At 39.6% G+C, this 12,840-nt stretch overlaps 1 long non-coding RNA gene across 3 annotated transcripts; it reads right to left on the minus strand.

Moving 5' to 3' along the window:
- Positions 1 to 1,487: 1,487 nt before the first annotated feature.
- On the minus strand, positions 1,488 to 12,623 carry LOC127620140 (uncharacterized). Of its 3 annotated transcripts, XR_007967675.1 has the most exons (8): positions 12,402 to 12,623; positions 4,407 to 4,697; positions 4,228 to 4,278; positions 4,021 to 4,129; positions 3,518 to 3,636; positions 3,306 to 3,383; positions 3,056 to 3,100; positions 1,488 to 2,533 (listed from the first exon to the last, which is right to left on the minus strand). It is a non-coding gene; the product is annotated as an uncharacterized LOC127620140 (long non-coding RNA). The 3 variants fall into 3 exon arrangements; XR_007967674.1 differs by having other exon boundaries at positions 3,518 to 4,129; XR_007967676.1 differs by lacking the exon at positions 4,407 to 4,697 and having other exon boundaries at positions 3,518 to 4,129.
- Positions 12,624 to 12,840: the final 217 nt, after the last annotated feature.

Consider the following 12,840-nt stretch of genomic DNA (forward strand, 5'->3'; position numbering starts at 1 on the left):
TGACAAAGGTATAGACACAAGTTTAATAAACTAACACATTTCAATAAAAACATGTTTGGATAAAGTCGTTTGTAGTTCTTAGTGATTTCAACATACACCAAGTAAAGCCCCAGGCCACTGAACTGAATGCTCTTCTGGCCTCATTTGACTTGGAAAGACTAAGCATCACCGCAACTCACAGACCGGGCAACCAGCAGGACCTCATTTTTACACGTAACTGTACCAACTCAAATATTCTTGTTACTCCTTTACATGTCTCCGATCACTACTTTGTTCAATTCAACATGACTCTCCCATCTAGCATCTCCTTGTAAATCTGGCACTTGTTATGGAGCTGTGGGTTTGTCTGCTCCAGATCCAGCCTTGTCTTCAAATAGTCATGGTCGTCCGTCACTTTCAGCGCCCAGGAGCTGTGGAAGGCTTTACTGTAAGTTCATCTATTTAAACAGCTTGAAGGAGTTTGTCCCTGTGAAATGCTGTAATGGTTAATTGGAAATGTATGCAAGTTACTGTCTTTCTTGTTTCCACAGTGGTTTCAGGTGTACTGCGAGCATTCGGCCTGGATACAACAGTGGTTCTACTGACAAGTTTTTAATTTCATCACAAAAGGTAATTTCCACCCTTGATGTAAACACTGCCGCAGACACACTAAGCTCTACTTTAACAACCTGTCTAGACAATATCTGTCCTTTCCTCTTACACCACCCAGCCCCTGGCTGTCTGACGTCCTTCGTGAACATTGGACTGACCTCAGGGCAGCTGAGAGGAGACGGCGGAAATCTAAATTGAGATCTAGGGAGGTAAGTATCAGTCTCTTCTTGCAACCTTTTCAGTAAACATTAGACCATGTAGTCAATCAGCATAATCACTAGAACACATATATGAAATGGACCATCCCATTTCCAATGTATTCACATAAAAAATTGAGGACGTCCCTCCTCCTCCTCCTCCTCCTCCAGTCAACAACGAGGGCCTTCTTACCACTGTGGGTAGATGTCCACGTAAAGTGTCATAAATGATCTAATTACATTATTATAATTAATGATTATAATTTCAAACAAATGCTGAAAAGCTTCTTTGGATTAATATGCTTTGTGGAAATCACTTCACTGAAGCCAGTGACTCAAAAGAAGATTCAAAATCATTGGGAAGTCCATGTGCAGTTGTGGGTGACTCACACTGGCACATTTATTAAGATTTGTCTTTTTGAATTGTCAACATTTAGCTGTTATCAATATGTAAACTATGTAATGATATTTTGAGCCAACGCCTCATTAGATTGCTTGTTGATAAGTATCGTCTAATGACTTTGAGAGACTAACTGCAGTTTCCTGGCAGTACCCCCTTCCTGCCCGCTCTGATGCAGTGTTAGTTTATTAAACTTGTGTCTATATCATTGTCAGGATCACTAAATCAGCCTGGATCATGTACATCAAATAAAGAAACTTGAAAAGAGCATTTAATTAATTTAGCATATGACCTTTATTTAGTTGGAAATCAATATGACTTTATTGATTAACACAAAAAAACTACAACTTGTTAACTATAAAAACATAACTGCAAAACAAAATTAAAAACAAGGAATATGACTTTATTAACACAAACAATACACTTTAACTATAATAAAAGAAACTGGTCAAAGTATTTCTTTATATTCATCCACCATCACGGTTGCTACAGCTATCCTGAAGATCATGTTTTAATCAATAAAGTCTTGTTCCTTGTTTTTTTATAAGATTTGCAGTTATGTTTTTTATAAAGTGTATTGTTTGCATTAATTTAGTGGAGGTGCAATAATGAACAAAAAGAGGATCACAAACATCAGAAGGTGGCCATCAATCTAGGTATGAGCAGTAACTTCCAGACTCATTTGATTGAAATATTTGTGATGTTATTGTTGAGCAACCTCCACTTCAAAACAATGAAGGTGTTTACAATACAATACAATACAATACAATACAATATTATCACAACCCAGGCAAACATTTATTAATTATTTTCTCTAAAATCTTTAAACACCAGAACAAATATGACAATTACATTGAACTCCGTAATTGAAAACATGTTCACGAAACAAGATGTAAATTCTATTTATTGTGGAGTGTGAATTGAATTAGTATTGTATAAAAAAAGAGATGCAAACAAAACAATGAGCTTAACCTCATTTACAATAACATAAATTGGTCAAATAAGCATTTCTATATATTCTGTAGGACCAAGAAGAAGGAGGAGAAGAAATGTTCAGGATCAAGAGGAGGGTGGTGGTGGATAAGCTGGAGGAGCTGCGAACATCCAACCCAGATCCCCCCATGGTAGCTCCCTCCGTCACCCCCTCCTCCTCTAGAAGAGGAGACACAGGAGCAGGATGATGGAGAAGAGGGGAAAGAATATAGGAGGCGTGTGAGGGTTAGCAGGCTTGTCTGTAGGGTCATTGACTTGCGGGCGCTGGTGACGACCCTACGGAGCCGGATCCAGGTGCTGGAGAGCCAGGGTGCCCAGCAGGTCCCAAGACCCTTTCTAAAGGGAGAGAAGCCTGCAGGATGTGGCCAAGAATAAATCTGGTAAGTTTTACCATTTAGTCTAGTGCCAATAGAGTGCGCTTTTAGTCACTTGGTATTAAACGTTTAACTTTACATTTGAATTACTTACAAATATCTGTAAAACTGTTATTATCACTATTATAATATTTGTATATTTTCAAATGTCAGACAGCTTGATGGATGTGGAGCTGTACTTCCAGTTTATTGAGATGGCGGAGAAATGCCTGTACGAATCCCTGAGTAAGTATTACAGCTTCATCCAAAGAACTCGGCTAAGTCATGCATTCGATTGAGCTTCTAATTCTACTCGTTACTAAACAATTAACCAGCAAACAGATTTTTTTGTGGTATTGACCATTATTCTATTACAGAGGCCATCAAGAAGACCTGAACGAGGCAGTCATTAGATGACCACTTCAGGATTCTGGCTGGGTTGCTGATTGCTTCCTCAGGGCATCGGACAGGCGTTCTCACGAAATCATCTCAAAGGTACAGCAAGCATTCCTAATACTCACAATTGTGTAGTCAAATGGGGCATCCAGCACCATGTACAATGCGGACTATAAATGAAAAATATGTCAGAATAAGGCAAAAACAGAGTATTAATAAATACCATCAACATAAATATACCACAGTCTTTTCCATACGGTTGTCTTGGCAAACCCTTATATATAATGAAAGAAAGGTATGAGTGCATTTTCACATAAGAATTACAAAACAATTCTAAATATAATGGTTCAAATTTGATGTTTTTGATGTTTTTACCTGTAAATCAAGGCCTGTCTTTGCTGTTCGGACAATCAGCTCATTCCCTGGTCTCTCTATGTCCAGTACGTAGTTGAGCTAATAAAAATGCAAAGCCAAGGTTAAACACAAACTTAACACAGTATGCAAATCAGATAGATGTTGACAATCAAGATTAAACAGCTGTTGCATTTGATTTCACAGCCACAACTGCATTAAGGTAATACATTTACCTTTGAAAATGAATGCCTTTTTTTACATGGCCTTCCCAATGATTTTGAATCTTCTTTTGAGTCATTGGCTTCAGTGAAGGGCACAAGGGGCAATGATAAAATGTGCAACAAGTTGTGCACTGTAAGAATGAATTGAAGAGACAGAAATCTACATGAAAACCATTATTTGATGTGTCTGATTATGTTCTTTTAATTTTTGTTATAATCCACTAAATTAAGGTCAACAATACACTTTATAAAACAAATCCAAGGAACATGATTTTATTGCAGCAGGAACATCTCAATAGTATTGCTGGCTAATATTACTTCATAAATTAAATTCTAACAACATAGGATAGATGTTAGACAAGTGTTTAAGGGTGTACTGGCTTGATTCCCTGCATTTCAGTCTGTTAACAGTCTCCATGGAGTAAAAGGAGAAAATGAGTAAGATCATTAATGACATGAGAATTTCTAAGATTCATATATTTTATTCAGTGTTTGTGTTAGACAGCAGGCTATACCATTTCATGGAGTCCGTTTTTGTCTTTAGAACCTCAGGGCAAGAATGTCCAAACTGTAATTGCCAAAAATGTCCCCATCTCACTCCTCCTCCCTCACTGTGCCAGCTTCCTGTGGACATGAAGTACAAAATAAAATCACCAGTACATCCCATCAAACACTAACAACATATACATTTTAGAAAGTTTGAAACGGGTCAGTAAACGTACTTTCTTGGAGGTAGACGGATGTTGTCCTCCCCCTTCAGGTTCTTCAGATTCCTGTCAACATAAGTCATACAATAAAACACCAGCATACTCACACAGAAACCAGATGTACCACAAAATATATCAACACGAAAACAACAATAATGTAACAATCAGAAGTGTTGCAGGTTTTTTTTTTATACCGTGCGGGCGGTTCAACCTTGTTCAAGGCTCAACCGCTGTAGTTTTCTAATCCTATTGACTTCGGAGACCGTTGAACTGACTTCGTAAAACCTCTTCGCAGGTTCCGAGTCATGGCACATGTATTCAGCAATTTGATCTTTTTGTTTTTAGAGCTGCATCTGCACTAGTTGTTTGAGACCCTCCCCCATTCTGGCTTTGCAAGCTTTCACCATTTCAGAAGTTGGTTAGGTCCTCCAACTTCACCACCACCACCTCATGAGCCTGACCATTTCTTCTGCACGTTCCTGGTCCTACAGAATATAAAGAAATACTTGTTTGATCCATTTCTGTTATTATAGTTAGTGGATTTTTTTGTGTGTTAATCAATAAAGTCATATTGATTTTCAACTAAATAAAGGTCATATGCTAGGACTTCTGGTTAGGTGAGTTATGGAATAGGACGTGGTCGCGGGAGGTCCTGCAGAATCTCATATTTCGATAATTACGCACCTTTTCGTATATTACTAAGTGTCTAAGTGTTGTTTTCATCTCTTGCAACAAAAATGAAAACTAAAAGCAGTAAAAGGGATAATGCACAAACATCGCAACAGCGGCCTGCTACAGCAAGCGTATCCTCGGCAGAGCGTGATTTGGCCAGCCCTGAGGAGTGCACTAAAATCGTGTTGACTCTTGACGATACACAGTCTCTTAAAACTGAGATACTTTCATCATTGCGTAATGATCTGGCAGAAATATTGTGAACCGATGGATGACATCACTGTGCTCCAGGAGAAGGTAGTTTCTTTCGGCCGTTGTGGTAAAATTGGAGGATAAGTGCGAAGATCTGGAAGCCAGATCAAGTCGTAACACAAGGATAATTGGAGTTCAGGAAGGGAGAGCATCTACTATTGTGGCGATTTCCAAGCTACTTCAAGAGGCACTTGGCATCAACAAGGACATCATTATTGACCGGTCACGTCGCACTTTACAGCCGAAGCCAGGACCGGGGGAGCGTCCGCGAGTCATTGTGGCAAGATTGCATTATCACTCTTCCCGGACTTTACAGCAACAATTGCTCGTGCCCGGTCTGCCTTCAATGAGGTTCGCCAGCAATTGCGCTTAATTCCTGGGGTAAAGTTTGGTTTTCTTCATCCGGCTAGACTGCGTGTTACTTTCAACGTGGTCGAAAGGCAGTTCAACTCACCGGATTTGGCAAAAACTTATGTCAAATCTTTACAGCCTCACCAGAGTGTTTCTAGTGACTCGTAAGTGTTTATGTGTAGACATGTGAGTAGGGCAAGTTAACCCTTTGTTGTACGCATGGGACACTGTACTATGGTCTACTGCGAATGTGATTTAGTATTTTTTCTTTCTTTCCTTACTTCGCTCTCCTTTTTGATCTTCATACGATTTTTTTTCTTTTTATATTATGTTTACTGTTTAATTACAAGTCATACTGTTTTCATATTTTAATGTATAAGTGCAATGTTATTGGTTAATGAATAATGTCTGTTCTAGTGCTTTTTTGTTATTGACTTGTATTCTGCAGGTCTCCATCTTCTCTTTGTTAATCTCTAATCGCAAGCAGCTGTTGTATGGGTTGAGACTGCACATGGGTTCGCATCATTTGGGGATGTGGACATTAGATGTGCTTGGGTGTGTGGGTGGGGTTGTTGGGATGGGGGGTTATATATATATATATATATATATATGTATATATATATGTCCCCAAGGGGATCAGTTTAGTTTGCTAGAGTAAATGGCTAGTTCTCATGTTAATCTATTAAACCCAGTTGGCTCCACAATAAGGTTCTTAACTTGGAACATACAAGGCATGGGAAACCGGATCCAGATTTTATAAACAAGTTATTTGAGATCCTCCCCTCATTAAATAGTCATTCACTTATTTTTGCCGGAGATCTTAATTGTGTAATTGATCCTGCTATGGACCGTTCTAGTTCCAGGACAATGACTATCATCTATGTCTAGAGCAATAGTTGAATTCATGTCCAAAAATGGTTGTGTTGATCCATGGAGATTTTATAACCCTCAAGATAAGACATTTTCTTTTTTCTCGCAAGTCCATCAGTCGTACTCCCGTATTGATAATTTCTTTATAGATAGTTCCCTAATATCCAAAGTAACATCTGTTTCTTACCATGCTATTGTTATCTCTGACCATGCGGATGTTAAATTCATTGATTTTATCTCAACTTCCATTGACAATTTTTTGGCTACAAATCAAGATGGGGTGGTTTCTTATTCATTGCTTTAGGAAACACTTAAAGCTTACCTTCGGGGACAGATTATTTCTTATACAAATAAAGTGTGCATCACAAGGATACGTGAACTCACTTCTAGTATCTTTCAGATTGATCAGCAGCTTACCTATTCCCATTCACGTGATCAATTTAAACAACGCCTAGATTTACAAGCTGAACTTGATCTCATTCTGACTGATGATGCTGAGCGGCTTCTATTGCATTCTCGTAGTACTTTCTATGAACATGGTGATTAAGCTGGTCGCCTCTTAGCTCATCAGTTAAGACGTCAAGCAGCTAACCGTCTGATCCCACAAAGTCAGGACCTATCTGGCAATTTGATATCTGATCCTGAAGGTATTAATGCCATCTTTAAATCATTTTATTTGTCCCTATACACATCTGAATCTCCATCTGATACCCAAGATATGACATCCTTTTTACAGAATTTAGATTTTACTGCAATTACCCCAGCTGTTGTCAGGGATCTCGAAGCCCCTATAGATACAAAATAAATAAATCAGGCAATTAAAAGGATGCATGGCAATAAAGCTCCTGGGCCCGATGGCTTTCCTGTCGAGTTTCTGAAGAAATTTCAGAACAAATTGTCTCCATTACTTTTGTCAGTGTATTCAGAATCCTTAGAGCGTGGCTTCCTACCAGAGACGCTTACACAAGCATCCATAATTCTGCTTCTAAAAAGAGACAAGGATCCTAAGTTATGTGGCTCATCAGGGGAAGACATTTATTCTTCAATGTGCAGACTCTTTTAAATATAATTCATCTTAAACACTCTTCCGAGACACCTGAAGTTGTTATTTCACTCAACGTTTGATAGCGTGGAGTGGGAGTATCTTTTCACTGTGCTTAATAAATGTATCCCCAAATCCAAATTTCTGAAGTGGATACGTCTTTTATATGCTTCTCCTCAGGCGAGTGTGCACACCAATAACAATAGATCCAGCTATTTTAGACTGGGAAGGGGAACTCGACAAGGGTGCCCACTTTCCCCTTTGATGTTCGCCCTAGCCATTGAACCATTGTCGATTGCTCCGAGGTCTTCTCCATTGCTGCAAGGAGTGGTGAGGTCAGGCATTGAAACTAGGCTGTCACTGTATGCTGATGATCTTTTATTATATGTATCTAACCCGATTTCGAGTTTTCCAATTATTTTATCTATGTTGCAATGTTTTTCTGGATACAAAATAAATCTTCACAAAAGTGAGTGTTTTCCGATGAATGCGTTGGCTATGGGTCTTTTGCAGTCTGTTGTTCCATTAAAACTAAGCAAAGCAGGATTTAGATTCCTTGGCATTAATATTACTCTGTCCTCTCTTGTATCTGCTAATCGTTCCCCTTTGTTGGAACAGACTAAGTCTGATTTTCAGCGATGGAGCAATCTGCCTCTATCGTTGATAGGTAGGATCAATGTGGTGAAAATGAATGTTTTGCCCAAGTTTCTTTTTGCCTTTCAGTGCATTCCTCTGTTTATCCCTAAGCATTTTTTTAAATCTATTGATCGGATTGTCATTGACTTTCTTTGGGGTGGAAAAATGCCCAGAATTTGTAAATCATTGCTTCAGAGATGCCAACTAAATGGTGGGCTCTCGTTACCCAATTTCATGTTTTACTTTTGGTCAGTTAATATTCACAAGATAACATTTTGGCTCAGTTCGTCCACTGCGCCATGGTGCAGATTGGAAGCAAACTCATGTATATCTACTTCACTGCTGGCCTTGCTTACTTCACCCCTATCTTTTAATGTCTCTTCAGCATCCTTGACACTTAATCAAGTAGTGGTATCTACCCTTCGGATTTGGTGTCAGTTTAGGCGACATTTTAAATGTACTTCTGCTTTAACATTGATGCCGCTGTTGAGAAATCATATGTTTCCCCCTCTCTTAATGATCCCGTACTTAAGCAGTGGCACTCAAAGGGCTTGAGATGTTTTCGAGACTTTTACAGAGATGGCACGTTTTGTAGCTACGTACAACTATCTTCTGATTTGGGGCTATCAGGGTCACACCTGTATCGGTTTTTGCAGATTAGACACTGCTCTGCTACCTTATTCTCTAACTAATAATAATAATAATAATAATAATAATTTATTGCCATGTCAACAAGTTGATAGGAATTTGTCTTGGTACAACTCTCAGACAAAAATGACCTAAAGACAGACATCAAAAGTACACCAACAGTCCCCAACAACAATAAAACATTAGACTAGAACCCTGCAGACGTTCAAAAAAATAAATAAATAAAATAAATAAAAAAAATAAAAAAAACCAACAGCCCAGAAAGTGCACAGTGCCTGCAGTTAGTAAGGTTCTGCTAGCAGTCAGTGCAAATTCAGATGTCTAATAGCCAGAGGGAAGGTGCTATCTCTGAAGCGTGATGTGGAAGTCTTAATGCTCCTATATCTTCTTCCTGATGGGAGGAGATTGAAGAGATGGTGAGCAGGGTGAAAGTGGTCCGCTATGATGCTTTTAGCCTTTCTGATTATTCTAGTGGAGAAGAGTGAAGATAGTGAAGGGAGGCTACAGCCTATGATTTTTGAAGCCCTGCGTACTACTCTTTCCATCCTAGTTTTGTCCTGAGCTGTTGTATGACCGAACCAGACAAGCATGGAAAAAGTAAGGACGCTTTCAATAGTTGACCTATAAAAGTGGGTCATGGCAACTCGGCTGACACCAAACTTTTTGAGCTGCCGCAAGAAGTGGAGTCGTTGATGTGCTTTACTGATCTTAATATTAGTGTTAAGCTCCCATGATGGGGATTCCTGGATTGTAGTCCCAAGGAACTGGAAGGAAGTGACCCTCTCAACCTCCACCCCATTTATGCAGAGCATAGGGAGGAGACTAGAGGTCTTTCTAAAATTCACTAACAGTTCCTTTGTTTTTAAGATGTTAAGTGACAAGTTAAAACTTTCGCACCATTTCACCAGCCCCTCCACTTCTCTGCGGTAGTCAGACTCATCTCCATTAGTAATAAGACCAACTACAGAAGTGTCGTCAGCAAACTTGAATAAAAAAACTGTGTGATTGACAGAACTGTGTGATTGTACTGTGTGATTGACAGAATTGTGTGTATAAAGAGAACAGAAGTGGAGATAGGACGCAGCCCTGTGGGACGCCAATGTTCAGAAATTTTGACTGCGAGACGTAATCACCCATTTTAACCACCTGCTTCCTATCACATAAAAAATTAAAAATCCATTTGCAAAGTGATGTTCTAACACCTAGGTGCATATGTAGATTTGAACTCCAGATGTTGAAGAATAGAGTGCAAACATAGTGAAACTGCGTCATCAACACAACTATTTGCTCTATAAGCAAATTGGTGGGGGTCAAGTGAAATACTGGACAGGTGTTTACATATCAGTTGCTCAAACACTTTCATAATGACAGAAGTTAAAGCCACAGGCCTATAATCATTAAGACACGAAATCCTATCCTTCTTTGGCACTGGGATGATCACAGCGGATTTAAAACAAGCAGGCACAATATCAATTTGAAGAGACCAGTTAAAGATAAAAGTGAGGACAGATGTTAATTGATCAGCACAGTGTCTTAAAGTAGCAGTCATTACGCCGTTAGGCCCCACCGCCTTCCTGATGTTCTGCTGACGGAGCAAGATCCTAACATCATGCTCAGAGATAGTGGGTGGAGAGTCCCCCTGCTCTCTATAGCAGGGTGGGGGCAAGTGACTTCCACTGTCAAAACGACAGTAGAAGTCATTTAGCCTCCCAGGAAGAGAGGGGTCACTGACAGGAACATGGTGTTTGATCTTATAATCAGTAATGTCCTGCAGCCCACGCCAAACACCTTTGATGTCATTTGCATGTAATTTGTTTTCAAGCTTAGCTTTATAGGAAGCCTTGGATTTTAACACAGCTCACTGGAATTCATATTTCAGTAATTTGTATTGACCCATATCACCACTCTTAAAAGCAGCCTGTTTTGCCTTACATAGAACTCGCACTTCATTATTAAACCAGGGCTTACTGTTATTAAAGACATGAACAGCTCTTGTAGGAATACAAACACCCTCACAGAATTGAATATAGGATGTGACGGTAACAGTAAAGATGTTAATATCCTGACCATCAGACCAAAAATTGCTCCATACGGTGGAGTCAAAACAGTCCTGTAATGTGTCTATAGCTTGTGGGGACCATTTCCTAAAAAGTTTAACAGTTGGTTTCGCCACTTTAAGTCTCTGGCGATATTTTGGAATAAGAAAGATAGTGTTGTGGTCGGACTCACCCAAAGGGGCCCTAACCACAGCATGATATGCCTCAGGAATAGGAGAGTAGCACTGATCCAGTGTTTTATCCTTCCTAGTAGCAATCTGGATTTGGGGCTTGTATCTGGGGAGTGCCTTCCTCAAGGAGACGTGATTGAAATCTCCCAGCACAAACATGGCGGCATCAGGATTATTATTTTCTACCTCTGTGATATTATACACAAGTTGCTGCAGAGCCACCGGAGAAGGAGCGTCCGGGGGAATATAAATAACCATCAAAACAACAGAAGAAAACTCACGAGGCAAGTAAAAGGGCTTACACATCACCGTGAGAGACTCTAACTCTGGAGAACAGGTTTGCGACAAGTTTTTACAATCAGAGCACCAGTTGCTATTGATGTAACAGCCAACCCCACCTCCACATAGTTTTTGTGAGCACGCAGTGCGGTCTGCACGGTGTAGAGAAAAACCGGCTAGTTGTAACATGGAGTCCAGGAAACTTTCAACTAACCAGGTCTCAGACAGGCAGATAGCGGCGGATAACTACCCATCTCTGCCCCCGATGCAAGTATGGGAAGAATTTCTGCAATTCAATCCACATCACAGGTCACAAGTTTCTAGAATGTATAGTTGTCTTTTAGGTTTAGATGATTTTTCTATTGACAAAATTAAACGAGCGTGGGAGGGGGAGTTCGGAGAAAGTTTTGAAGAGGACTGGTGGGCGGCTGCACTGGACAGAATACAGTCGTGTAGTATTTGTGTACGTCTTGGCCTCATACAAATAGAATTCATTTCTCCATCTGAAATATTTCCTAATATTGAAGATAGATGTGACAGATGTCATGCTGCTCGGTGCAATTTTAGTCATATGTTTTTTAATTGTCCTATGTTGCATATTTTTTGGGTCAATTATGTCTGAAGTGTTAAAAATGAGAATTGATGTTTGCCCCGCTATAGCAATTTTTGGGGTACCGAAGAATTGGTCACAGTTTAATTCCAAACAACTGGATATTTAATCTTTTACCTCTTTGTTAGCCAGGCGCCGCAGTCTACTCCACTGGAAATCTAATAAACCTCCATCAACATCCCAATGGCTAGTGGATACCATGTCTTTTCTGAAACTGGAAAAAGTAAGATGTTCTGGGAGAAGTAATTTCTTTAAAAAAAATGGCATCCCTTTATTGCTTACTTCAAGTCTCTTAGCGTCCTTCCTCCTTTTTAATTCCTGAGTGTGTGTGTGTATGCATGTGTGTGTATATGTGTATATATACGTTGTAACACTCTCCAATACCATTAAGTGGAGTTTACACTATTTTGGGATCTTCCGTACCGTTTCTAATGATAGTAAATGATGTGGAGAAAATAAATAGCAACACTGATGAAATACCCATAAACCAAGTGTATTAACAAACCAATAATATTTACAATAATAACAAACAAAGTGTATATACAAGTAAAAGTGATGTCCAGTGTGCACCGAGTTATATACAGTGTTCAGATCAGCCTCACCGGGTGTTTGTATCGTCCGTGAGCGTGATCAAGTGATGGAGTGATGAATTGATGAATGCCCAAAGTCCTCTGATAAAAGGTAATCCTGGCTACGAGCCAAACGAAATACCTCCAGGAGGAACGGCGTCTCAGCGCTCCCAGGTCAGTCACCAGCGTATTCCAATTTATGAATGAACGGGTTTGAAGTGCGTACTCGCAAATGAGCGTCGAACACCGGCATAGCTGTTCTTTAAATAGAAACTGACAGTTAGTTCCTGTTTACGTGACAGGAAAACACGTAACATGAATTCACGCGAAGATCTCGCGTGAACAGAGATCGGGGAACAACACACAACAGCTGAGGGGAATGACAGATAACAGGAGAAAGCAATATAACAATTAAGAATAAATGACACACATTTAAAGTCATAAACCTTAATATAAAACCTCCCCTTATGTG

The sequence above is a fragment of the Xyrauchen texanus genome, chromosome 26 (assembly GCF_025860055.1).
Source record: "Xyrauchen texanus isolate HMW12.3.18 chromosome 26, RBS_HiC_50CHRs, whole genome shotgun sequence".
In the NCBI taxonomy this organism is placed as follows: domain Eukaryota; kingdom Metazoa; phylum Chordata; class Actinopteri; order Cypriniformes; family Catostomidae; genus Xyrauchen; species Xyrauchen texanus.